Source organism: Drosophila suzukii, chromosome 3, assembly GCF_043229965.1.
Source record: "Drosophila suzukii chromosome 3, CBGP_Dsuzu_IsoJpt1.0, whole genome shotgun sequence".
Classification (NCBI taxonomy): domain Eukaryota; kingdom Metazoa; phylum Arthropoda; class Insecta; order Diptera; family Drosophilidae; genus Drosophila; species Drosophila suzukii.
Genome location: NC_092082.1, coordinates 6,418,642 through 6,445,588, shown reverse-complemented (window position 1 = coordinate 6,445,588; position 26,947 = coordinate 6,418,642). Strand labels below are relative to the sequence as shown.

Genomic DNA, 26,947 nt, shown 5'->3' with positions numbered 1-26,947 from the left:
GGCTAGGACCGTAAATTCCGGACAGACTGGGTGGAAGCGCAAAAAATTTATAGACAAACTTGTGCTATTGCAGTGGGTCGGGTTTTTGGGATGGCAGAACTTTTGCTTGAATATAATATTCATAAATTTAATCCGAGCAAACACTTTTCGCGTATTTCGTGCGCTTTATTTTTGGTTTTTCTCTTTGGGCCCGTTTTTGTTTTTATTTGGCCGTCCACGTTTATCACTGAGACGACGTCAAGTATTCCACTTTTGCAACATTTTCCGGGTTCGGTTTGCTTTTTCCCCCGCTTTTCCCGCTCACCGCCTAACTCTCTGTATCTGTGTTTTCGTGGCAAAGCAGAAATAAACAAAATAAATAATTCATAATGCAAATAGGCCAAAACACACAGAGACAAGCCGAATGCCAAGGCAACGGGAAAATAAGAGCCCGAGGCGGTACTGCAACCCGGCCAGGACTTAGATCCTGACTCCGACTCGGATTTTGGACTCCTCCACTCTGGTCCTCTGATCCTTGGACGACTCACAGGCAATCTGGCCTGTGTACATAAGCACTTTTCGGGCGAAAGGATTATCAAACGAATCAGGTATTCCGGGCATTGTTGGCGTTGGCCAAATGAGGGATCTGCCGGGCACATAAAACAGTGAAACAATCACCGAAAAATGTCAATTGTTGGGTTAACTGGGCACTGCTGTACATTTTAAGAAGCTTTTGGTTTACCTTTATCCTTTAGATAACAAGGGGATTGTTTCAAAAAATGTTTTTCTATTAATATTTAATTTTAAGTCGCGTGAGGCAAGACTGTGATAGTAAAACTTGACAGCAATATTTCTTTGGTTCCTGACAATAATATAGTTTGTATAAAAGACTGACATTATATTTTTATTTATATTAATTTTTTTATTAACAAATAATCTAAATGACCTTTAAGTCATATATTCTTTTATATCAAAATATAATTGTTGATCCTAGCCCTGCCACATAGTTTATTTCTAAGTGACATGTTTAAAGTGTAGAGAAATTCAGAAAAGATTAGGTAACTAATCAAAGGGTTGTCTTAAAGAGATAGCAAGGTATTTTCCTCTTAATTCACGCCCTTGTTTTCCGTAGTTTTCCATCCCCTCCGAAAACAATGTCAAGTTCGATGAACCATTTCTCTCTGTGCACTCTCATTCCGGGTGAACTTATGGCCCGTGTAGCTAAGCCACGGTTAAGGGTTTTACGGCTTTAAATAGTCAACCAAGGCTAAGCAGGGGCCGCAACATCATCAACAACGGAGAGGTGAATCCGGAGGGGAAAAGGGCAACACCGCATATATTAAATAAAAAATGCAAAATCGTTAGGGCCGTCTAAGGGTGACGAGGGTGACTCTCGGCCAAAGCGTGTGCAGCTGAAATAATCAAAAAAAAAACCAAAAAAAATCGGAAAAGGGGGAAAGTAGTTGGAAAAGCCAGAAGAAGAAGCAGAAGAAGCGGTACCAGTAGCACAGAATAAGAAGAAGCGGCAAGCGTAATCGCCGGCAACACACACACTCAACATGGTAAAAAATGCAACAAAATCGGATTAAAAAGTGCTCACGGGTTGAGCAACCGAGCAAAAGACCAAAGCCAAAGCCAAAAGCGGCTGCCAGAACCCTAGAAACAGAAGTAAAAACAACAAAACACAAGAAAGAGCATTAAAGTCAAGTGTTTCAACTAGGAGATACTTGGTATTTCATGTCCTGTTGTGTAATAACACAAAAAATCCCCATAACTTCCTTGAATTTTTAATCGGATAATGGTCCCATTTGTACAAACCTCTTTTTAAGACTAAATATCATGTGAAATATGGTTGTTGTGGAGTATGTTTTCTATGCTATCGAATGAGCTTGTGCAAAGTTTTATGCAAAGCTTATCTACTTCAAAGTCAGCATCCCAAATTTTGTAGCATTAAGTCTTAGGCTTCCAGAGATCCCTAATCCTATATGGGTTGATATAAAATCCTGAAACTCTTTCTTATCAGTATGACTTGTACTTCCGTATCTGCAATATGCCCGTATTATCTACAAGTACCGGGTACTGTAAACCCCCACCAAAACCGTTTTTGCCACCCAACCAGCAAAAGAGATACAAATTGCAGTAAGACGGTTTTTTATAGTTCAACGATGGATTTACGATGTTGCACGACTTTGAACTACATTTGTGGAGGTTTGGGCTGCAGCGCCACTAAATCCCCGCGGACTGCTTAAGTTTGTTTGATGGGGGGTGGGGTTGGGGTGGGTGCTAGGAGATTGGGGGTTCCTACAGGACGAGTGCTGAATACAACTATCTTACCATCTATCCCAGCTAGTTTGTTAACAGCTAACCAGTCGGGTGTGTTGCTCCACCGGGTGTAACTGTACTTGCCGGCCCGTTCGACCGTTACGGCTCGTAAAAGTTGCAACTTTTTCTCCATCTCCAGCGACCCCCGTACTCTATTTTTTTTTTATCCCCCGTCCAAACACTCGATGAACTACAAGTAGATGCAAAAAGGCTGAGGCCAGGCAGTAAGGAGCACATAATACGGCCGTAAACTGGGAATTGCTACGTCCGCTGCAAGTTGCAACAAAATTGCAGCCATGTTCTAAGCCGGTTTACGGTCGCACCCACTGGGTAAATATTGTGAAAAGGGGATGGGGGGATGGGGGTTCGGAGGGCGTGGTGCACGCCTCTGAAGGAAATTACGGATTCAAATTAGCGGCACTCAATCTCAATCTGGGGAGAGTTCAGTCCGCCCACTCAACCGCCAGCTAATGCGTTTTATGATCCCCACTTTATAGAGCCAACTCGCCCTCTGCCTGCACTTAAGAAAATCTCTCTACATATATCTTTAAAGTAGATTCGTGTAGTGCTCGAAATTCAATTAATTTTTAAATGATTATTTTATATAGTTTCACCAATAAAAATCCACCTTTTTTTCCATGAAATAAAATTGGTAGCAGAAAATCGAAATTCATTAATGTTGGTTTAATTGAAATGAGGTTTTCCCTCAGTGCAGCCCCCTTACATATTCGATCCATTCGGCCCACTTTTATGCAATTTAATCAACTTATCGCGTAAAATGCACAAAACGTTTTTCTTTTAGTTTGCCAAGTGCAGCGCCCATTTGCCCCGCCAAAAAATAAAACCCCACCGAAAGTAATCAATGATTTTTCAGTTTGTGCATTAAAATGCAAAGCCCTGAAACCCCAAAGCCACCCAGTAGGTACCCCAAACCATTTCAGCCACATTTTACTCATTGGCTCTGTTGCTTATTTAGGGCTAATTAAGTTTCATTTAATGGCTGCCATTGGGAGTCGCCCGGTGGACGGGGTCCCGAGGTCAGAGGGTGGCTGCTGGTACTTTACAGTTTAGCAGTTAGTTGTTGTTGTTGATGGCTGGCTATATAAACAACAACAAAAAAACTACGGAAAACAAAAAGAAAATGGAAAATTTCCGCGTGCCGCTTTTTAACTTTTCCCAGAGTTGGCAATTGAAAGTTTCTTGCGGCTGTGGAAAGGGTATTTTGAATTGGAAGAGGCGGGTTGAGCATCGGAATCTATCCCCCTGATGCAATTTAGGGATTTAAACCCAACTATGCCCAACTTTGAATGATCCCACTATTATTCAAACAGAGTTTTGTTTTTATCTCTGGCTGAGTTTTTTATCGTTCAAGCTGGTTACTGAGCGTTGATATGGTGATTAGCAATATATTTATGGAAACGGAAACTATCCTTATTTGCACTTTACTTGAATGATTTTTATACTTTAAAAAATATGTTATATCCCTTAAATAATGTATTTGTTGGGATCAAAACTTGTTTCTATTAAGCATTTTAAATTGAAGCACAATATGATTAAATGGTTGTTAACATCAGAAATTTAAAAAATGAATACCATTCTGGTTTATTCAAAAGATAAATACCCTTAGTTACTTCAAATTATTTATTCTGCCAAGTAAATTCTACTTATCCAAACACAGCACAAATCAAATCGAATTAAAGAACAAAGTAAAACATTTGCTAATTAAATAAATTAGCCAACCACAAGCCAACCTTGTTGTTTCCTCTTTGGTTGTCATTAGTGGCTGTGATTCCATAGAACGAGATTAACAGAAATAGCCGACAATTTTCGATGGATATTTAATGTGCGCCTTGAGTACAACACTAATGATGACCTTGTAGGGTCAGATCGGACCTGTCTGCTTCAGCAATTATGGGTATCTAATGATGGATATCAGGCGGAGTAAAGTCGAGAAGTGCTACGGAGATGATTCTGGGGCCCAGGTCTCGTGTGATTTCCCTTCGTGATTTGAATCATTCATGGGTGCATAGAATCAGCGATGATCTGCCGTATAACTGGGCGAGTTTCATGATTTATACTTGACAGAAAACACTTTGTTCTGTTCTGTTCCTCTGCGATTGAACTGAGACCGAATCGAGCCACTTGTAACGCCAACAAGCTGCCTCAATCCAGCCAGCCAGCCAGTCGGGTGGTCATTATTCATAGCCAGTCGGCTAATATATAGATTTGTGTATGAGCCAGGTAAACCGGTTCGTGTAAGGCATTTCTTTCAAGTGCACATACTGTAGGTTCTCACTCACCCTTTACTGCGCGAAACCGAATCAAATCCACACTCGTACGAAACAAGTTTTCAAACAAACTGGCTCGGCCGGCCATTTGAATATTTATGAATTCTAGTGCAAAAAAGTTAAACAAAAAGGAAAAAGTAAGCATGGATTTGAGCGAAACGAAGTTTTTAATACCCTTACTATAAAAAAAACCCTAAGCTTAAAGAAATCTTATAAAAATGTGTATCACATATTTATCTGGGACTAGAATCAAATTTAAGAAAGAATATACTTCTGTATATCATCGATTGGATTTTGAATATTTTTTATTCCAATATTGCAATTGATATTTATTAAATAGTATATTTTTTGCGACGAAAAGCCTTCGTACATAATATTATGAATAGAAAAAAGGGTCACAGAGCTTCAGTCACAAAGATTTCCATTAGGAATTTCCTAAACAAGCAGACTAGTTTTACAAACAAAAAAAGATACTTAATTTCATAACCCTACACCGATTCTATTAATGAGCAGATCAATAAATATACTTACTTTATAGTTTCTGTGAATAATTAGAATACCCACTGCAAGTGTATAAAAAGTAACCATATTTAAGACCGGCCAAACCCCAATCGACAGTTGTAAGTCGTGAACATCTTTATTGGTCTTTTAGTGGTTTTTTGTTTGACTTCTTCATTCACACCTTTGATGGTGAACGAAACCCTAAGTAATGGAGGTACTTAAAAATGTTCACCATAAATGCCTGGCAAATACCGCGGGACAATTAACCGAGACAAAGTACTTCGAAAACAGTTACAAGGTCAAGGCGACCCCAAAGCCAGTCACCCACCAAACCACTCGGTGAATTGAACGACAATTCAAATTCAACAATTCAAATACAAAATGCTGAAACAGCTGTTTCATCCATTTGACGCGGTACGCCTGCGCACAAAATATGCAAATTTTGTGAATAAAAACTGTGCGAAATTACAGAAACTTGAACAAAAGACAAACTGCAACAGCTGACTAACTAAGAATTTATGTTTGAGGCAAGCTTCTATAATTCTAATGCAAATTTCTGTGATTATGGCTGAATTAATTTAGGTACTTTTCACGGGAGACAGACAAAGTTCTTAAGTTTTCACAGATGGAAATTGAGGCCATTTAAATGATCTGTAAAAATAAGAATAATAAAGAAATTATCACGCCTAAATTGCATAACTAATGCAATGGATAGCTTAGTAAGCAATCCATATGAATTTATAATCAAAATTTAATTTCCTTTGAAATTGGTCAGCAATCTGGTGCCTAGAAAATAAATCGCAAAACCAGGTTTCAGAAATTTTCCATCACATTCCCGATGCAAACTAATTATAAAATCCATGAACAAAATGATAGAAATTCTCGATAAATATAATTCAATTAGCAAATGTCTACAATCTGTGCTAAATCAAACACTGGCTGACATATCAAAATGTATTCAATGACAAACTAATTGAATCTTTGTGTCCCAGACAAAGTGAAACATTTTGGCAACATTGTGGGCAAGGTGAAAACGTTGTTATTTTACACTTGAATTACAAATGCTCGTAGTAACATGTGTATCTGTCCAAGTGCAGGCAAAGACAACAGTGCGTATTAGTAATTTATATGCCTTACTTCACCCAAAGTCTGTGCTTGTTTACGTGTATACTATATATAGATACATATATATACTAAATTGTTGGGCACAGAGTGAACAACTGACTGGCAAGCCTCCTGAAATATTTGAACCCATGCGGGAATTATTTAAATTGTTCATCTTTAATGCTGTTAATAGTCTGCAATCAAGCGGTTATTTGTTGTTCTTCTTGCTGATGTCCTGGCATGATTTACCTCATAGCCAAAACACAGCCCCCCTTGCATATTAATGCAATTTATGAGGGGGGACTGACAAAAGCGTTCCTTCATTTCCCTAAGCTAAGGATTCCTGGGCTACCGACGTCTTGGTTGTCCTGGGAACTGATGTTCTTTGGTCCTGCCCAGGGTGTACCTTGATAATTTTGCATTTATAATGCTGTCAAATGCATTCAGTGTTGTTTTTGGCTTTCACATAATTTAGTTAGCAGACAGAGAAAGCGGTCAGGTGAATGGCCGATAAGTGACGGGATTTGTGGGCCAACGACAGCTGTGTAAATTAGATTTGAGCTTTGGCTTATAAATTAAAAAGTGATTGAAGGATACGTTTTTTGTGCAAGTAAAGATACTTGATACATAGGTTTATGCTTTTACAAGAATTGCTGGAGAAGCTGTGTGCGTTTTGAACTGTCTGCCACAAGTTAGTGCTCAAATTACTAAACTATTTGCTATTTTCCAATGGAACTCTTACACAACTATTTAGGCTGTAATTTTGTGCATAATCATTTGTTAGACACTTGGGCAAATTTAATTGAATTTTCGATACTTGGGATCTTAAATTTCCCTCCTTTGTGTTCAGGCAACTGTTGACGTTTTTTGGACAGATTAAACAAGGTAAAAAACCGGTTTTAAATACGCTTTTGACCAAACAATATACACATATCAAGCTGTCTGTCCAATACAGACTTACACATACATTTAATGTTATCCGTACTTATTTATTTGTCTGCTAATTAAATAAAAAATTGGTCTCGCATTATTGGTGTGGGACATATTAAAGCTTATTTTTGTTACTCATCAATTATGGTGGCTATGGCCAATTCGATTTGATTCGTTGTTATTGAATCTAATGTCTTACTTCCAACCCTTTTGGCAATACCATAAATTCCTGAGGATATCTGCAGTAACCATGTCTCAGACTCAAAAGGGGTTAACAAAATGTCTGTGTGTAATAAACATTTATGGCTGCTAATATTGAGTACGTTGAACCGGCGGAATGAGATAGTGGCTCCTAAAGGGGCAAGTTCAAGACACATAAATTACGTTTGATTATCAAAAACAGTTACGAAAACTACTTACAGCCATTCTCATACTTTCAGCCATAACTTTGAGCCCAGTCCACAAGACGGGGCAAAAAAAAAAATAAACGTTGAATAGATGAGAATACAAAAGACGCCCACAAAACTATGTCAGTCAGTATCTTGGCTTTTCCCGCCCCTCATTTTCCACCCACCCCCCCCGCCAGTTCGATGTCAAGTTGCCTTGTCAACGGCAAAGTTTTCCCCACATGTAGGGTTGGCTGGCGATTTTCTTGGGGTTTTCCGTCGGTTTAGTGAAGTGTGGCGTCTGCATAATACGTATTTAGGTTTCAGGCGGACGGGTATAAATTTCACTTTGTATTTTCCTGGGCCCATATTTATTACCCCTCTCATCCCCCCGCTTGATTCTGCGGATTTGTGTGCGAGTATTTTCAATTATATACACACATATCCACGCATGCATAAACAATGTAACAACAAAGTCGACAGGTTGAAACAGAGCGCAAAAAGCCAAATCGGAAGGAGAAAGGAGAAAGGCTCCCTGGCAGACAAAAGTTAACAAAACACAAAACCAATTTAACTTCTTGATTTTTGGTTCATTTTCATAAATAAGTGAAAAAGCGGCAACAGCAGACGGAGGACGAGTCCCCGGCATACGGATATATCCTTCGAACAGGACCCATTCCAGCTAACCTTAATGCTTTTGCACGCTCTTACGCCTTGACACAGGAAAATCCCCGATTCCTCTCATCCCCCCAAAATCCCTATCCGAAATCCCCCATTCTTTCGTCCTGGGTCTGCACAGAGAAAAAATAATGAAATTGTTCATCCATGAAAAATGTATATACCCTGAAAATATTGTTATACGAAATAATTTTTTGAAAACATATTTAGATATCTAAGGTACCTTTGAAATTTCTTAAAATAATATTTCTGTTTTCATATTCCACGGTGCTTTTGAAGATTTTTAAGTGGAATTCCAAACAATAGTCCATCAAAATTCTTTACAAAATTTGTAATGATAGATTTTCTAATGCTACATTTTATACTAGGACAGTTTAATATAATATTCTAAAAAGTAATTCTATAGCATAAGGTACACTTTTTCTCTCACTGTGACTTTTCCAAGCATCATCAGCTGCTTTTTGTGTGCTCATTACGGCAACTTGACATTAATAGGCAGCAAACAGCAACACAAACAGCGAACCTTACAGATAGAAATACGTATATACGTATATTACATGTGTGTTTTTGCACACACCCACAAATACAGTGAACAAATAAGCCCTGCTGGGCTTTCCTTTCCATTGAAAATAATTAAATTTTCAATTATAATCAGGGGTAAATGCGGGAATTTCTTTATTTTTTGTGGCCTTTTACTGGCTTTGAATTCTGTTTTCGTTCGTGCTGCGATTGGAATGAATGGTGTTATATGTACCTACATACGTGTGCTATATTAACGAGGTTGATATGCTGGAAGACCATTAAGTTTCATTATCCTTTAAATATTATGAACCATTAGGTTTTAGTAAGAGGGAATTTGAATGGTAATATTCAAGCCTAAAATAAAATAATTTATGCTTATTTCCCTAATAAATGTTATTTATTATACAATTTTTGTTTTATTATTTTTTAAATAGTGATCACCTTGCTTTAATACTTGCATTCGTTTTACTACACTTATTTTTTTATAGAATAAAATGTATCCAAGCGTTTATATTTTTTTTTATGACCAGAATCATTGTCTACTCTTTTATTTCGACCAAATCTGATTTACCATTAAAAAAGAAAACGGATATTTACACTAAATAAATTTATCTGAAAAAATTACCATAATTTCGGAACATATTTGCTCTGTATATTTGGACTATCATTTCTATTTGCTAATTTTTTGTATCCACACGTGAAACACACAAATGGGGCGAACGAAAAAATATAGTTTTAATTTGTGTTTCGATTCAGCTGGCATCATTGAAACTTTTTGCTAAACCGATTTCCATTTGCAAACAAAAACCTTCGTGCATGTCTATACCCTGAAATATTATTTGCTTTTTGCGGACCAAAGTTCCTGCCGATTCAGCATATTTCGCCCATAGAGGGCAAAATTTAATTTTCTATTAATTATTATTCGCACTTTTATGTGTATGGGCAGTCTGGATGGTGTCCTTTGCCCCGGTCTGCTAAAGTGGTCAAAGTTTTATTGGCTTCTCTTCGGTTTTTGTTTAATTGCAAAATACCAGGATGCTGTGGACCAAGTTTAACTGCAGACCAGTGACCAACGTCATCTGCTTGGCTTGGCTTGGCTGCTGGCTCAAGACAAGGAAAGTTGTTTATGGCGCAGGTTGAGTGAGGCAAAAGTTTTCTTATTTACCTGTTGGAGCAGACAATACTTTATGGCCTGATGATGATTATAAACCAGCCCCCGACCTCGGATTTATGAGTTCTCTTTGAGACCCGGTGAGTGGGAGTTGATCCAGATTGGAAGCGTGGCCAGTTGATTGTGGCAGGTGCTCCTGCTAAATATCCTTCTTTATGGGGATGGCGGAAATTGGCTTAGTTCTCTGCTAGTTTTATGCGGTCTTAAGAATGTGTTTGCGGTGTGGGTTTGCTTGTCTTTATATGAAGGTGGTTGTGTACAGGTGTAGATTGCAGGGGAATTCGCAGAAATTGCGCTTTGGAGTTTTAAAAGCAATTTAATTTTTATTTTTACGAACTAATTAAAGTTTGGTACTCAACAAAACATTTTGTGAAATGTACAGATTTTGTTATAGGATTTTGTTCAACTCTTAAAGAATTTCCAACATGTCTACGAGTTAAGGTATTAATTTAATCTCAAGATATATACATCCATAACTTGAGAAATTGGATTCAGATTTAGACGTGGGGTACCTCTATGAATTTGTGTTTGAATTATCTAATAATCTGCATTTAAATTATTCTTTTTAATGAGGGTAAAAATTTTAACCCATTTTCATGTTCGATTTTTTCGTATTTCCAATAGTATTCAGAATGGCACCCCAAAATTGCACTTCAAGATTCCATAACTTGAGTTATTGTAGTCCGATTTAGACGTGGGATACCCCTATGAATTTGTGTTTGAATTATCTAATAATCTGCATTTAAATTATTTTTTTTAACGATGGTATAAATTTTAACCCATTTTCGTGTTCAATTTTTTCGTATTTCCAATGGTTTTCAGAATGGCACCCCGAACTTGCACTTCAAGATTTCATAACTTGAGTTATTGTTGTCCCATTTAGACGTGGGATACCTATATGAATTTGTGTTTGTATTATCTAATAATCTGCATTTAAATTATTCTTTTTAAGGAGTGTCAAAAATTTAACCCATTTTCATGGTCGAATTTTTCGTATTTCCAATGGTTTTCAGAATGGCACCCCAAAATTGCACTTCAAGATTCTATAACTTGAGTTATTGTAGTCCGATTTAGACGTGGGATACCTCTATGAATTTGTGTTTGAATTATCTAATAATCTGCATTTAAATTATTCTCTTTAACGAGGGTCAAAAATTTAGCCCATTTTCATGTTCGAATTTTTTGTATTTCCAATGGTTTTCAGAATGGCACCCCAAAATTGCACTTCAAGATTCCATAACTTGAGTTATTGTAGTCCGATTTAGACGTGGGATACCTCTATGAATTTGTGTTTGAATTATCTAATAATCTGCATTTAAATTATTTTTTTTAACGATGGTCTAAATTTTAACCCATTTTCGTGTTCAATTTTTTCGTATTTCCAATGGTTTTCAGAATGGCACCCCAAAATTGCACTTCAAGATTCCATAACTTGAGTTATTGTAGTCCGATTTAGACGTGGGATACCTTTATGAATTTGTGTTTGAATTATCTAATAATTTGCATTTAAATTATTCTTTTTAACGAGGGTCAGAAATTTAACCCATTTCATGTTCGAATTTTTCGTATTTCCATAGTTTTCAGAATGGCACCCCAAAATTGCACTTCAAGATTCCATAACTTGACTTATTGAAGTCCGATTTAGACGTGGGATACCTCTATGAATTTGTGTTTGAATTATCTAATAATCTGCATTTAAATTATTCTTCTTAACGAGGGTCTAAATTTTAAGCCATTTTCATGTTAGTTTTTTTCGTATTTCCAATAGTTTTCAGAATGGCACCCCAAAATTGCACTTCAAGATTCCATAACTTGAGTTATTGAAGTCCGATTTAGACGTGGGATACCTCTATGAATTTGTGTTTGAATTATCTAATAATCTGCATTTAAATTATTCTTTTTTACGAGGGTCAAAAATTTAACCCACTTTCATGTTCGATTTTTTCGTATTTCCAATGGGTTTTAGAATGGGACCACTGAGAATTTCTTATTTCCTTGACCTGCAATACATCTTGTTTATATGAAGTCATGAAGTATTATTTTCTCCACATAAACTTCCGCTGATTGGACTCTGTAAATTATTATTTTCCCTCGACGAGCCATTAATCGTTGAACGGAAAGCTTAGTGCCCACCAAGTAAATACTGTCTATCTGCACAAGAATGATTTCCCATCGATTATAGCTAAGCCCCAAGATGTCCGAATGGCTTATCAGTAAATATTTCGCACAAACAACAGAATGGCAAGAATGGCAAGATGAACAAGGACACAAAACAATCGAAAACCATTTCGTCAACGTTCATTTGCGATAAGTACTTGTACTAAGGATAAGTTTTTGGGCCATGTCCGAAACTATCAATATCGCAATATCATTTAGCGCTAATCCCCGATACAATTTGGCCATGTTAATGCCCCGACAGCTGACCCGAAAGACTATTTCAACACTTTCAATCAAGCGGGGCCAAAAAGGTTTCCCATTCATTTTCATTTTAAGACATCAGCCAGACATCAGCTGCTGCTCCCTTCGGAACTTTTCCTCTGGCTTCATCTCTTGCCAAATTGTTCGTTGTCCGTTGGTTTTGTTGGCTTAAAGCTGCTTTTCAAGTGGCTTTCTGGCGGGTGGGTGGTTGGTGGTGACTTTCACCACCCACCCTCGACTTTTGGCCTTCGGTTTGGTTTGGTTTTGGCTGGCCGTTTTTCAAGATATTCGCTTATAAGTTGGAAAATTACAAAAATTTTTGCGTATTTGCCTCGGTTGCTGGTTGCTGGCTGCTTTGAGTCGGTGTCTGTGGTACACATGCTATTGTCTCTGGAGCTGTGTTGGTGCAACAAAAGCCAGCGGGAAAATCAAATAAGCAACAGCCAAAACATCTTTTCAGCAGACTGCGAAAGAATAAAACTTGCTGGCGAGGCGGGCCAAAGAAGCATGCAGCCCAGCCATCAAAAGGCGGAAACTAAAATTTTGTGGCAGAAGTTAAGCCAACGCGCACAACTTGTCGATTGTGCGTTGTGTTGGTTGCCCGCCGGTTTTTCAGCACGGCGAATAAATATTTTTAATATTTAGATATTTTATTTACTGCAGAAAATGCCTTAAATGTTTAATAATGTTTTTCAATTGACCACAGCTTTGCTTTATAATATATAAATCAATTTTTAGAAATGGTAAATAGCTTTTATATATTTATTTTGCTGTTAATAAATAAAGAGTCAAAAATGTTTTTTCATTAATCACAGTCATACTTAAAAAATGTCTTTAAATCAAACACAATTTTACTTGAAATGTAACATTAACATAAATATTTTTTAAAATGGTAAATAAGTTTTACAAATAATTTTTAGTAATTATTAATATTTTTAAGACTTGCAAACACTTTGTAAGCCCATAAGACATATAAAATGTGTTGATTTTAGAAAATGAATATTTATATATAAAACTTTTAAATCAGCTTGGTAAATCTTTATCTCATTTTCAAAATTTAAAATAATTTTTTAATAACCCCTTAAAAAGTGTAGTATATATTTTTCTTGAAGTGCCTTTCTGCTACTCGGCTTTCTTAGTGGCGGCAGCACCGAAACTTTGTTTTTGCCTTTTTATAGAGTTTTTCTTTTGGCTTTTTTCGATTTAGTTTTGCTTGCCAAAATCGTGCCAGCAACTGATTTGACTGAGGACTTTTACCGCACTCGCTGAAGCGGTGAGTGGAAATTGGGGATCCGAAAGTGGGTGGGCGTCTGCTCTGATTTGGTGGGAGTTGTGGGCGGCAATATGGAGGTGGGAGGCGGGCCAGGATGGTTCTTATTTAGTTCTCTGCAGCCACTTTGGCACTGAGCGAAAGGACTATATTGGAATTTAAGTAAAGAAAGATAAATGGGTAATGCCAATGCTCCAGATTTTGTCTAAGACTTTGAATAAGTTAAGTACTTCAAAATTGCTTAAAGGTGAAGTTTAACACTTCTTTTAAATATTTCTTAAATTGAAATAAATAAAATATGTATAACATTTTCTCGCAGTGATCTCTCCACTCTATTTTCTGTGCATATTGGAGTCATCTATCCAGACACCAACTCCTTGGCGTCGAAAATAGATGCGGGGAATGCTTGGCACTCGACTCGACTACTTTATTTGCGCTTTTGTATCTGGTCGCGTTATTATTTAACTTGTGAATGCTTCTCAATGATGTGTTTTTGCTCTGCGTATTTTATGCTGATGCTGCCTCAACTCTTGGGGCCATCCATTGTGTGTTTGGATTTGCACATTTTCAGATGGCAAAAACACACAGGAACACCACAATATCGAGCATAGCACGCGCCAAAAGCCAAAAGACGGCATCTGGTCGAATGGCTTGGCGTACTTTTAACTTTCGTTGGCCATTTGGCGAGCATGATTTTCTTTTCCATTTGTTGACGGTCCGAACAGAACTTTGTGCCGCAAAAGTTTGTTTATAAATCAACTTTTTTGTTGCTCCACAACGATGCCGGGTTGGGGTAAATTTTCTTTGACTCTAGCTCTCTGGCTCCTTAGATCCTTGGATCCTTGGGTATCCTGCCCCCCAAACCAGCCATCCATCTCCCAGTTGGATAGTTTGCATACAACGCTGCGTATGCGCAACGTCAGCAAGTCCAGCAGCAGAATGCATTCGGCGTTTGGGGAATTTCTGTGCAAAATGTACATTCATTTTGTTGCAAATTATTGAGTAAACAGATTGCACCTCAGCACCTAAGTGGGTGAGAACTCGTTTTTGGAAATTTTCGCGCATTTACTGGAACTAAGCAGCCACATCCTTCGTCCTTTTCTCTTTGTAAGCAACAGTTTTACTTGTGTAGTCTGCCGTCAGCTGCATTGTTTTCTGTTTTCTGTTTTCAGTTATCCGTTTTTAGTTTTCAGTTTTCCGTTTTTAGTTTTGTGCAAAAGTTCTTGTTCAAGGCGATTATGATCTTTGCTTAATGTAGTGGAGTCTCCAAAGTGGTTTATCCTCTTAAAATGTCCTTGCGCCATGAATGAATGGCCTGACCGCATTCAGAGTTTGGCAACATTTTCTTTCCGAATTAAAATCTAATTTAATCCCTCAATCCTGTCTGTATAAATAAACCATTAGTTTGCCACTTTGACTGATGGCTTGTCCCTCCAAAATTCGTGATTAAACCCAACCAACCAAAAAAGAAAAAAAAACCAAACCAAACGAAACAAAATAAAACCCTTTTCTCATTAAAAATCGACGAGCAACGAAATGTTTTGGCAAACAGAAACAGTAAAACGTGTTAAAACCAAATGCTGTTGGCTTTGCCCTGTCCGATGAGTCTGACAACGCTGACAACTGACTGAAGATGGCCCAGAGCGGAATGGGTTTTCAGTTCGGTTCAGAAACGGAATAGTATATCTACTTCCTGCATTTCCAACGGGCCAACTGACGTATCATGATTAATTATTTGCGGAGTTCAAGTGTTTCTGAATCAACAATTTCGATAGGCTGAATATACTTCACGCGGCCATAAAAGGGGTATCTTTTGTTTGGATACGGTTGTCAAGAGCAGAGGTGTTTATTTATAGATGCGTTTAATATAATAAATTATAAACGACTTAAATCAAGAAAGTGGTAAGGTGTTTGCGAAAATAAATTCAGGTTAATTTTTAAAGAAATTTGTTTTGAAATTCCCAGCTTCCTAGAAAATATGAACAAATAACAATGCCATTATTAATATGAATTGTAGGATTCACTGCCAGAATTAATCAATAATATATTGAAAATCAAAAATCATTTTTAAAATATTTAGAAAGGTCTACAAAAATACTACTTATTAGCAGAATAAATAAAAAATTTATTAAAAATTAAAAAATAGTTTAAATATATTTAGAAAGGTCTACAACAATATATTACTCTTCCCTTACTGCCCTTCCTTGAATGAGAAAGACTTTCTTCAAATTTAATTGTCAGACTTTCAGAACTTACCATGTCTTATTAATTCCAAAAACTTATTTTCGTAGACTTTATGAAGTCGCCCAACTTTATGGCAATTGTTCGCTAGCGCATTCAGACGTCACCGTCTCCCTTTCGTTTTAATTAAAAACATTTTTTTTATAGCCCAAACAAACTTAATGCTCAACAACTTGTATTTACATTTTTCATTCTGTTGTCCACCGTTTGTATTTTCGCTGTTGCTGTTGTTATTTCGCTTACTCACTCATGTATTTATTTGTTAATTTTCTGAAATGGCTTTTTGCAACTGATTTCAGGCAAGATGCCTCATTTTGTTTTATGTCCATTTTTTGCCCTGGCCTGTTAAATTGTAGGCACAATTGTTGCTGACAGAAAATTAATTGCATTTAATCAGTACGAGCCAAGTTCAGGGTGGACCAGTATCTCGAAAATCGTTAATGGGTTTTTGATTAATTGTGCAGACGCTTGGACAATGTACTTTGATTTGCATTTTACAAATTCAATTAATAACCCAAGAAGGGGTCCATGGGGTCAGGCATAAATGTAAAGAACTATATTTATGGCTTTAAAAGGCAAAAACTATCAGTTGTAATATCAAAAAAACTAAATAATGTTTTTTATTCAAGAGCATTGCGCAGTCGACTAAATGTAACTTGTTTTTTGGTGTCTGAATTATACCATAAGCTATTAAAATGATTTTAATTAATTTGATTAAGGATGTAAAGAAATATAAAATAATTTTATCGCCACTCTGTTTGGTATTTGTTTATTAAACAATTATGTATTTCGTGTCAGCAACGGGAACTGTCCAAACAGCTGCGGGGTTTACAACATTAAATCGCATATATAATTATAAAAACAAAGACCTGAATAAACACCGACCGACGGCAAAGTGAACAAAGTGATGCCCCCATTGGATTGACAATAAATTTAATGTTTTCTCGGGCCTTTTAATTGCCTGGTCAAATGGAAGCCATCAAATATGAATAAGGTTTGCTTACCCATAAAAAATGCATGGATAACTTTGTTAAATGACAAAATAGTTAAAGGGCAAAGTCAAAACCAAAGAGTTGTCAACTTGGATTTTTCCTCGTGATTTATAAAAGCATTCAAAGCGAATGGGATAAAGGGATAATCCCCACTGTCTGAGACATGAGCAGCGTCAAAGCGCATAAAAGTCGATCAACGAATTTTCCGCTGTTATCGGCGAAATCATGGCCAAAACGTGGAAAACTTTTCCATTTTCCGTATTTTAATTGACGCGCATCATGTCAACGGAACAAAAACCTGAGAACACAACACGGAAACGAGTGGATGTATATGAAAGTGGGTCTGTGGGTGCGGATCCGATGACAGGGTGCCCTGCCATAGTTCCACAGTTAGCGAAATCATCGATAGATGACGCGTTGCTGGATGCTTGGACTTGATAGATTGGCAACAGGAAAAGCTTACAAAAAAATCAGAGGAAAATAGTATGGCAAGGGACGAGTAGATGGAGCGAAGCCCGTTATTTCACAGTTGCCAGCACAAAATGCAGTTGACAGCCACCCCCGCCGATGTGAAAATGACGACAGCGCTATCGGGAAAAAATAATAATAAAATCTACACAAAAGTTTCGACTATATAACACCCACTGCATTTATTTGCATTTTAAGACCATCATCTCAAGTTAATTGCATCGTGAAACTGGCAAGTGATTCTAATCATAAGTTAAGCCAATTAGAACAATGATGAAATAGTTGGTGATTTATTTTTCAATGTTACAGAAATGATTGCTTTATCTTCCGTGAGAAGTTGTCTATAGATATCAAAGGAAAACAATAAGCTCAGGAATAATTATACACAATTAAAACTGTTTTTAAAATTAATTCAGATTAATATTTACTCTTTTTGAGGACACAAACATTTTCTAAACAGCTAGACAATTTTTATAAGAACTATATAGTACTTTAATTTGTCTTATGGTCATAATTGTTTTCTAAATTAAAGTAGGATTCAAACAAAAGAATGGGTTCTTTAATTTAATGATTGTGGAAAAGGTAAAGAAAATAAACGAAAATAATTTATCAAAGAATAAATTCCTAAAATCTCGGTTCTGAGAAATTTATTTTGTTCATATATTTTATCATCCTTCAATACCTTTGCTCAAATATAACTTATTCATTCTGCCCCATAGCAATATACCTTTGAAATCCACAAGTATGGGGTCCAATAAAAATAACATTGAGCGGATGCTCGTTGGCTGAGGAAATGAGAAACTCATTCATTTGGCAGCGGCGGAGGTGGCAATCCACCTACGCACACAGTCACCTTCAAAAAATCGTTGACATGTGAAATTTTAATTAAAACAAAAATGGGAATAATGCACGGAAAGGAAACAAAAAACAGTGGCAACAACTCTTGTATAAAGTGCAGTAACAATAACGAGAATGCCAAACGAAAATGTCAAAAATATCAACAGCATAAACACACGTCACCAAAGAGTGGGCGTGGAAAATGGGGGGAGTTGAATTGGGGTACACTACAAAGTAAATATAAATAAAATATTCTATAAAATTCTGTACCTTAAATTAAAAATTTTAGGCATTTTATTATTTTATTTAAGTACATTTAAATGTATTATTGGGCAGTACATAGTATTTATTTAATTAAATCACAATTAGCAGTATTATTTTTGTGATTTATTTTCCGGAGATAAGAATCCTTATTCCATAGTAAAAAAAAGGACAACCTAAAAAATAATTTGAAATAGATGAATTGTAATTATTTGAAAGAGAATTTCAATTGAAAAATGAATACATAATAAATATTTTAAAATAGAATATCTTAAACTATTAAAAACAATTCATATTAGTCAAGTTTAAGGGCTATACATTGTCTTAAAAAATATAACTCAGATGCAAGTGTACACACAAGATACCTAAATATTATATATTTTAGACGACGAAAATTTTAGTTATAATTTTCAAATCAAGGCTCAATTCTTTCCCAGTGCAACTGTGTGTGGCACAAAGCTTTTAAGTGCTGTCAGCGCGGGAAAGAGCCAAAGTTGGTAACAGCAAAATGGCTGCCTGCTAACATCTTCAGTGACTGCAAACTGCAGCTCATTAGCACCTCGTGGCGCGCACACAGATAGACACCAACACTGAGCAACACGAACTTGGCACTTTCGGTCGCGGTTGACTTTCCTCGATGGCTGGGCTGCACTGCCTGCAGGCATCACTTTTATCCTCATCCTGGGCCTCACTTTCGGATGCACCGCCGCCACTTTGGCATTACTGCCGCAAAACTCTTTGCACATTGGTGCGGAAATTTTGTTGCAATGAAGTTTAGCGCTGAGTGCATGTTGCTCTTGAGCAAAATTAATGTAATTGCTCTTTGAAAACAGGCTCGTGCTTTTTTCTTTGCCTCGAGCACGCGCTAAAATTACCGCGGAGCCTCTTAATTAGATTTTCCATTTGCCAGCTTGTCAGGTTATTACTAATTTATTTATGTCGTGTTATACAAAGGAATAAGGGTGGATTCATATGAAAGAATATTTTTAAAAAATATTTAAATGCACCACATAAATTACTATATTTAGAAATCACTTAATGCTATTGTAGGTGTCTAAAAGTATGCAGTGAATAAAGGATCTTCTTCTGCTGAGCTTAAAATATATTGTTGCATACTTTTAGACACCTAAGATAGATTTGTTTTAACTAAACTATTTTTATTAGAGTTCAACCTTATAAAAACATTTAAGACCAAATATTATGACCTAGATTTTATAATATCAAGGACATTCATTTCTATTTTGACATTTTTCTTAAAAAAGTTTATTGCGATTTGGGACTATATCCCAAATCGCAATAAACTTTTCCCACATGACGCAGAACGTAGTTTATCTATTTTGGTGTCCAAATTCTTAATATATCTCAGTTGATTTTCAATGGCGAAATTAGGCCATAAAAGTTTTGAGAAAACTAACACCGCATTGCGACCGAAGCTGACCAGTCGAATTGAACCACTTAGAAGTTGCTGTACTGTCACAAATGTCCGTAATAAAAGTTTTCTCTGAGTTCAACTTCTTTTTTCCTCTTGACTCCTTCTGGTTCTGCTGATGACCATAAACTTGTAACACTTTAGTAACAGCCACACTCAGCTGGTCTCTGATATTTCCAAGTGATTAAGTCGTTCACAAACACAGATATGATTGGGGGAAAAGAGCAATATTTTTTATTGATATCCACAGTGGATGTGTTTGTGCAACCAATTTGGTGAGGGGAACAACAAAAGTGTTGAAACTGCCCTGAAAAAGCCAAAAAGTCAACATTCCCATGGGTAAATTTAATAGTACAACGGGGTATACGAGCTCTAAAGTGCCCCAAGCATTTGTTTTACTTGGTATCTTTTTTATGATTTTTTTGTTTTTTTCCGGGTTTTTTGGTAGAAAGTTGCCTTGGCTTAGATGAAGTTTTTGGTACTTTGCAGACGGGGGATGGCGGCAGGGGTTACAGGCTTTTGGGGTTTGTCGGGAAACTAGTAAATCTAATTTCTAACCACACACATACGCAGGCAGGCAGCCATGTAACTGCAACCGAGGTCCTTCGAGGATGCCTGAGCAAGTTCGTCAGCGTTCGTCAACTGCAGGAGTTCCTCCGAGCGCCGTTTGTTGGCATTTTGCGAGCTTACCGACTTAGCCAACTTGTAGCTGTTGGCCTGGTAAGCACTTCAGCTATCCGAAACACCCCCACATATGCTGTATTTGTGGCTCGTTTGCTGCGGAGTTATACTATGTTTTATTTGTTGCCAACTACTAGAAACAACTGCCACAGCCAAAAGCGATGGCAAAAGGCAAGTGCAACTGCATTTGCCACTGCAGGTTGCTCTGCCATGCTCTTTACAACTTCCATCGAGTTGTTTCGACGCTTTTTGGCTCTGTGGCAGCAACATGTTGGAAGTCTGAAGTGGCCACATCTTTGCCATCAGGAATGAACGTAGACATGCATATGGAAATGAATGCATTTCACCTGCTCGCACTGAAAGGAAATGCTTTAAAAATACCTGGAAAAAGTGCGAAAACCCTTTGGCATTATTGATGGCGTGATTTCGATCGTCAGTTGAGTGAAAACCCCTTGGCAATCACTTTCTTCCCTGCGGCTTGTTTGATGGACAAATATTTGGCAATAAAAAAGGGGCGGAATTTTAAAATATTTATAAAGAGGGTTACGAAAACTTCGAAAATATGGAAAAATATCAAGAAGTTACCAAAGAAAATCATCAATCTATTTCACAGAATAGAAAGTGTATTCCAAGTTACTTGTTGATAAGGGAATTTTTTTTTAATAATTCTAAGGTTTACCCATGATTGCATTTGTTTTTTTAAAAGAATGTATAAGGGTTATGAAAAAAGGAACTTTTTTCTCATCAATCTTAGTATTTTTATTATAAATTAACAATAATTATAATTAACCAGCTTGTTGAAATTAAAATATATACAAATAATCTGAAATCAAGAACGACTTCAAAGAACTTCATTATAAAGATTTTCGATTCGGAAAACTAAAAAAATAGAAAATTTATTTTTCAGGAAAGGTATTTTATTTATTTATACACATTGATTTATTTTCTTTAATTTACCCTTATATGGATTTTAATTTTAAAAGTGTATTATTTTGAAATCTTTTAAATAGAAATAAAACTTATTGTTGAAACGTAGTTTGAAGTTCTATAAAAGTTATGGGCTTAGAATATAATAGGAATTTCTTTAATATAATTGTGTGTTTATTCTTAAGGAAAAATCTGTTTCCATGTTGGGGGCCTGCATAAATTCCCAGTTTGCTTGGCTGCGAGGACGTCTTTAGTTTCACATCCCTGGCTGCCATTGAAGTGCATCTGTCGCACATTTGTTCTGTTGCCTGCAATCACAGCCCGAAAGGACCCCCACACACACCAGCATGGGTTTGTTGTGCGTCCTTTGCCCGTGTGTGTGAGGATATCTGCGAATATGTGAGCATGTGTGGTGGCAAAACAAAAATGCTGTGATGCCAAGTGCAGTGTGTGTGCATGTAGTGGTAGGGGAAATGGCGGCAGCGGAAGTTAGCAGGCAAAGCGGCGGAAATGTAAAATCAATGTTGTTGCTGTCGCCGTAGAACTGTAGCTGGCAGTTCTTCGGTTCGCTGGGATCTGGCTGAATATATAGAGATGACTATAGTCGGGGTTTTCGGGCCCTGTTCTCTGGGCCATTGTTGAGCCATTGTTGTCACTGCTCAGACTCAGTTTTCAGATCCCGATGCCACTGCTGTGCATTTCGCTGTGATTGTTATGGCTGTTTGTGCCGCTTTTGTTGCTGCTATTGTTATTATTATTATTATTATTATTGTGCATTTGCGCTCGAAGCGAATTATGTGTATGAAAAATGCATAAAAAGTTTTTGCTCCTTTGCCCAGCGAAATGTGCAAACAAAATAAACAATCCGAAAAACAAACTCATGCACACACAGATACACACACACACACACATGTGTGCTTGCAATTATGTCAGATTTACAAATACTCATATGCTTGCTTAGACACAAAATCCCCCCTGTATCCACCGCCCATGTCTTCCCCCTTGGCATTTGCATATGTAAATATATTTTAAAGTAAATCTTGCCCGTACCCCTTCTCCTCGGATTCTGCAGAATTATTTTTTATCATCGCTTGGGTTTTTGTTTTGTGGCGGAATATTTGTTTAATGTGCCGCTTCTGTTATTGTTATGCTCGAGCATTTATTTTTGCTCTTCTTTTACCAATCTTATCGAGGGGTATTTACTGATAAGGTGGGTATATTTAAAGTTGGATGAAATCAGAAGGGGAAAATATAAAATAACATTTAATTCTTTCTTCTAATATATTTTGCTAATTTGATCGTTGAAATAAATTTAAAAGCCCTTAATAAATTATTTTAGATTCAAAGTAGATTATTTAGTAAATGGAAATCCTGTAATTTTGTAATATTGTTTGGTAATTTGATTCTTGAAATGATTTTAAAAGCATTTAATAAATGTTTTTTAATTATTTGCTTAAGATTAATTCAATTTCTATTGGATAACTTGCTAATTTGATTGTTGAAATAAAATTAAAAGCTTTTAATAAATGTTTTAGATTTTTAGTAGATAGAATGACAAAAGAAAACGGATTAATTTGGTTTAAAATTAAAACCCTTTATATTGTCTTTGCCGTATTAATAGGTAATAATATTCAATTGCATCATCTGGATGTGTATCCTAGTACAGGTATGTCGCAAAGTTAAGCTCATATTAAGCTCATTTTGTGAGCTGAAATCATAATTGGTTTCCCAGCAACGAGTGCATAATTTAACCAAATTAACTACTGGGCATCTGACTGTCGAGCAACTAAGTAAACCGCACTTTGGTATTTTCCGACTCTCATTGTTATTGTTCATTATGTTTTGGTCCTTTGTTGTAACATGTTTTGCTTATTCGCCACTCTCAAGCTCCGGTATTTCCAACATCTGCGCGTACCCATCTTTTTTATGCCTCTTTGGGGAGATTTTTACATTGAGGTGTGTTGATTTTGTTTTAATGCTAAAACAAATTTCACTTTTTTCCCCTTTTTGTACCGGCTTAATGCCACAAGCCGATTTCCGTGGTTTTTTCTGGCATTTGTTGAGGTTTTTCTTCCTGTTCCGTTCTGTTCTGTTCTGCATATTAATTTTAATTACAAACTTCGACTGAGGGTTGCTGAATAATTAAACAGTTTCTTGTACATTTTTCGCCAAAAATTCCTGAGCCCCCTGATATCGGGGGTATTAACTCTTTAATCAAGGTGTGTTGTCGCTATAAACCAACATTTCCATTTCCTCTCTTTAGCTGGACCCTAAACAAAAACAAACAAAACTTTTGCCTTGCTGTTTTTAGTTCTGGGCTTTTGTCGCCTTATCGCCCCGCCTAAAAGTTTTGCCTTAGCTTGTGTCTGTGTCTACCTGGCGTATGAGTAATTTTTTTTGTTTGATTATCATATTTCTCACTCAGAGCGAAGCAGGAAAAGCCAAACAAAAGGCCTAAACACACTTTTACCTTCCCTTGGCCAGCAAATGAATGGAAAAAGGTTGACAATGTTTTGTCTTGTGTTTATTTTTTGCACTCAAGTTCAAGTTTTCTGGGCAAGAACAAGAACAGAAATATGCACAGCTATGAACATTAGTTTCAATTTGGAAAAAAAAACGTGTGTGGTTGTGTGTTTTGTAGGTCTCACTGGCTTACGTTGCAGCCCCAACCTTTCACCTTCCTCATTGTTAGTGTGCGTGTGTGTGTATCTGTGTGTGTTTGTAAGAGCTTGTCGCCCCTGGTAAGTATGCAACACTTTTACTTTTTGCCCCCCGTACTCCGGGCCATGTGAAAACAAGAAGCGAACAAAAGCTGCTTAAAAACACCAAACCATAACAATGTAAAGTGTTGTAGGAGCTGTCGAAAATATTTTACACCTTTTGCACTGCGACTGGCAATCTATGGGTTGCTCTGAGGGATGCGGACCTTATCTGGGGCTACCCGAAAAATATACACCAAAAGCCGAAGCACAAGCAACAAGGTAAACATTTTGCGGTAATTAAGAAAAATTACCTTGCCCAGTCGAAAAAAAGCCGAAAACCAAAAAAGAAAAACAAGAAAAGCACAACAACAAGGCCCATAAAGTAGTCCTTGGCCAAAAGCCGAACACACACACACAAACGCACACCCACAGAGAGACAGACAAAGTTGGCCAGAACGAAAAGACAGTTGAAGCGTCAGCTGTGGGAAACCCTCGTTCAGTTTTCCCCATCAAAAACCCCCTCCCCCCACCCATTTTCACCCCCTCCTCTTCTTGGGTCTTTCACCATTTTCTAGTGGCTGCGACTTTTTGGTGTTAACTTTAAATTAGCAGCAAAGTGGAAAGTGTTGTCGGTTGGCTTTTAAAATGTTTTGCGGTGTATTTTATTTATCATGAAGTAGATCTGGTGTGGCAATTGCCAGCCCCGTTCACCTTTTCACTGCCCACCTTGTCTCGGCTGTCATTTGTCTGTCTTGGCCATGTTATAAAATAACGTGTAAATGTCCTTTTGCTTTTTTCATTTATTCCACCACTCTTCTCTTTTGTATCCCGCCTCGTTTTTTTTTTTGTTTAATTTACTTAATGTCCTGCCTGGGTCCTTTTATGACGCCTTCTTGGGGACTATTTTTCCGGTTTTTTGTCCTTTGTTGTTCATCTTGTTTTTTTGTTTTGCTGTTTGGAGCTCGTTTACCTTGAGAGTTGGCCCCAGTTTTGTCATTAATGTGTGTGCTCAGTTCCTTAATTAGTGACGGGGACCTTCTAAAAATATCGAGTCATAAAATAAAAAAGTTTCACACACAAAAAAAAACAAAAGATGCGGAGATATGCTAATTTATGCACTTGATAAATATTTAATGGAATTGCAAGAGGAACTGTCTCAGGGGAACATTTTGTGGAAAGCGAAAATTAATACTTAGATTTGAAAGTTTTTATTGGCACATTAAAGTGGGGCCAAGTCTATTAATGATAAATTTGGCCAACAGTTTTATAAAATCTTTACCTTATTTGAATTACCAACTAATTGTTTTTGGTTTGCTTAAATATATATTTAATTACTTTCATTTTCGAAAACCAGTTACAGTTGAAGTGTTAACTTGATATCACTTGAGAATCAAATAACAGTTCACATCTTCTTCTCTGCGTCACCACCAAATGGCAATTATTCTAGATAGCTGGCAAATTAAATTAATTAGTATTTACACATTCCGCTTGAGAGTTAAATTTTTAAACTCGAATTTCAATTCGGTTCTTGGTTTTGACACATTGTCTTCCAGAGAAATTTAATTAAGGCAAGCTCAACTAAGCGCACCACTTTACCGCTCGACTCGAAAACGTATACGTAATTTCATTAACAATTATGACCCAAGCGTTGGGGTTGCGCATCTTACTTCATAAGCCAAAAGTTGCAGAGGGGGCGCGAAAGATTGGATTGATGTGTGCCACTTGACATGCCAAGAAGTTGAAGGAGCAACACATAACACATATAACTTGGATGGAAAGACATCGTAAAAAAAGATTCGAGACGCTTACCGCTCATTTTTGGGGTGGCATGCCAGCTAACTGCCTGTGGCAGCTCCTTCGCTGTTGTGCTAATAAAATCAAAACTGATTACCACATCATCTTCAACGAGCTGAGCGGAACCCAGCTACCCAGCTACCCAGCACGGAGCAGAACACAGCGTAACGCTCGGAATCGAAGCATGCATATCATATTACTCATACGCCACGTTATACAATTTACTTACAACGTCAACGAGCAGAACGTTGACAGCGAACCAAGACGAGTCGAGATGAGATGAGGCGGGATGAGATGGGATGAGTTGGGACCCGAGGAGCTTTGGTAGTTGTGGCCCAGATGAAGACAAATAGATGGCAACAACGTGGAGGACATACAAGCACTCGTTTGCACTTCAAGAAAATATCAATCTATCCTTATAAATATGCATATCTTTTAAATCAGTGGTATTCAAAATCAGAACATGTTTTTGTTATTTATTTAAAAATACTGCAATTAACAATAAATTCATTTGAAATGGGAGGTATAAATCAAAGTTGTCTTTAAATCATAATATTATATCATTCTTACACTGCTTTGTTATGCTATGTGACCTGTTGATGCATTATATTAATTTGAATTTGATATGTTGATGTTATGTCATTGTGTTATGTAAGAAAAATACTAAACTGTTATGGAAATCTCGAATGTATCACCGAATGAAAGACGGTCACTCTAGTCGGCAAAAAGAGACGCGACTTGCATAAAAAAAAATTCTTGAAGTACACGAGTTGACGAGCGCAAAAGCTCAAATATATTGCAAAAGATCCAAAAATAAGTGATCAGCATATAACAGGTGTTTTCTTCTTCTTTCAATCTTTCGACGACTACACCACAGTGGCTTGTGTGGGTTAGAAGTCGGTCTTTCGAGCCCCATAATCCTTAATCGGTATAACCCTTACCAGGTAATTACCCCAACAGTGACCTCTTAACATTAAAAACGTATATAAATCACTTTCCTAGCATCAAAAAAATTAAAAAAACTCTTTTCTTTAAGCGTTAAACTC

The 26,947-nt window shown here is 36.9% G+C and overlaps 1 protein-coding gene across 2 annotated transcripts in view; it reads left to right on the top strand.

Annotated features, from left to right (window-relative positions):
- The window catches only part of LOC108013221 (Ig-like and fibronectin type-III domain-containing protein 2), a 79,236-nt gene that overhangs the window by 28,288 nt on the left and 24,001 nt on the right, over positions 1 to 26,947 (top strand). The window lies entirely within an intron of this gene.